This window comes from Aptenodytes forsteri, unplaced genomic scaffold, assembly GCF_000699145.1.
Source record: "Aptenodytes forsteri isolate BGI_AS27 unplaced genomic scaffold, ASM69914v1 Scaffold15, whole genome shotgun sequence".
NCBI lineage: Eukaryota > Metazoa > Chordata > Aves > Sphenisciformes > Spheniscidae > Aptenodytes > Aptenodytes forsteri.
The window spans coordinates 27,360,475-27,362,844 of record NW_008795129.1 but is presented as its reverse complement, the minus strand read 5'-3'; positions in this window follow the sequence as shown (position 1 = coordinate 27,362,844).

Here is a 2,370-nt window from a genome sequence, read left to right as displayed (position 1 = left end):
GGCCTGGGGAGAAGAGCAAAGCGCGTTAAAAGCAGCGCAGGGACCACCCGAGCCCCCCCGCTTACCGCCGGCAGGTTCCCGGCCCGGAGAGCAGTCGACCGATGAGCGGCCGGCAGGTTCCCGGCCGGGAGAGCAGTCCAGACCGATGAGGGTTACATCTCCCAACCCCAGTGATGGCACGGACGGCGCTGGGCTGGCCGCTCCTCCCGCTCGCCCCGCCTGCCAGCCCCCGGCGCGGGGCTTGGGGGTCGGCTCCGGCTTCTGACGGAGGGTTCTCCCGCAGGGCTGGCCCGAGGCGAAGTGTCACAGTCTGACGCTGTCACATCTCGCCCGGCACTCGCTTCAGACATCGGCTTCCCGTTCACCTCAGTCGGTGCTAGATGGGCTTGATCCCACCGGCAATTAAGCGATGAGAAAATGAGAAAAGCTGGTATTCAGCTCGGTAGGAGGTAAGTTACATCGCTGTGAGCTTGCCAGGATATTTTTTATTCACGATTTAATCAAATTTTCAGGTGGAACTTAAAAAGTGGTTAAAAAATTCTTGCATTATAAAACAAAAATCAGCAAAGTCACGGTAACTAATCAAAGGCTTCCTTTGTGCAACCTGGGAAAAGAACCAAAACAGTTTAGCTAATTTGAAGGTTTAAAACAGATCTTTTTATTAAAAGTTTACAATACTTTATGTATTTTACAAATGAATAGAAAGTCTCTTGATATATATCATATGAATCACAATACAAAAATATGTGTAAAATTCTGTAATTGATCAATCCCACCCTATTTTAGGCCTGTCAATTACTGTTTCAGCACTGAACCAAATATTACGTATTTAGGATATGGTTAGTAGGAGATTATATTAGAGAACACACTGGCCATTGGAAAAAAAACTTTTTCTCTGGTTTACATTTTGCATAAATTTACAATAGTTCTTTTTTATAAAATGTACAATACATAAGTACAGGGCTTAATACACATATTCACAATACGATTTCCTGAGTCTAAACTAAATCCATTTCTGTGCTGACGCACGTGGCCCATCGCGAGGTGGTGGTGGTGGCATTCGGGATGCAAAGGGAGTTGGCACCGGTCCCCCCAGAGGGACTCTCGGGTGCGTTTTCTCTTCACGGTCGGGAGTGTTGTTCACAAGCTGTGTAAGGCACTCAAGGATACGCTGAAGGCTACAGATATTACTAGAGCAGAATGCTGTAAATAAGAGCCACAGTCCTCCGACAGCTTGAACAAGAAGTGCAGGCCTGAAATACACAACGCACGGTTGTTGACAGAGTAAGCTGCAATTCCAATGGATTTCAGTTTAGACGTGTTGCTCTGTGGATGCGGCAGCCGGCCCGTACCACGCCCGCGGGACCCGGGCCGGGAGCGTCTCTGACCGCTTCAGTGCTCCTTCAGAAACTCGGCATGTCAGGCGAACTGCTCGAATTCTCTTGGGCAAAACGTAGCGATCGCACTGTATCAGTAACGCACCTAGTGATGCACTTGGTTTATCTGCCCCCCTGTCTTGTCGTTATTTGAAGGACATCTGGGGAATTTATAAAAGATGCTTACAGGTGAGAAACTAGAGCAGTTGGCAGCCCCTGACTTAGGGCTGCTTGCCCGAGGAGCAGGCGCTCGCCAGCCTGAGAATGGCTGGGGGTCCCTCCCCAGGATGGAAACCCCACCTTTCCTCTGCTGTTTTACACCTGCACCGAGGGACGGAGGGTCTGCAGGAAAAAGCCCCAGATTAGGGTAATGCCATCCCCCTCCCCCCCCGCCGCAGTCCTGTGGCTTTGAGACCGTGTTTTTAAAAGATGCGCAAGACCCAGAGGCGAGAAGACAGCAAACGAGATCCGACACAACTCATCTCACGGATGAAGGGTGGCACCGTCTCCAGAATGGCTCCATGCTATGGTCAAGGACTCATCATACAAACTCATCGTACAAAACCCCAGTGGGATCAAACTCAAAGTGACTGAAAGTTGAGCGAAAACCCTTACGTTGACATTAAGGAGCACATTTATGTAAATTTCTTGTTTGTGCATTTGTAAGAAAGAAACAGTTTTGAAAACCTTCTTTGAGCCATTTTTTTTTTCTTTCCTATGTACATATCTTTTTACATATAAATATTAACATATACATAAGCATAATCCCTTATTTACACATGTACCTGTCCTGTACAGTTAGCTTTTTAATTAAAAAAAAAGATTAAGAAAGTCTAATTAATGGGAAAATGGAACTGAAATTCTGGACGCATACACACAACGTGCAAAAGCATGGCCTGAGTAAACACCGATGAAATGTATCCAAGCCACTTCCAAACGCACGCGTCGTCACCGTTCCCAGTCCCCAGCAGTGCACTGGCTATCGTGCACATCC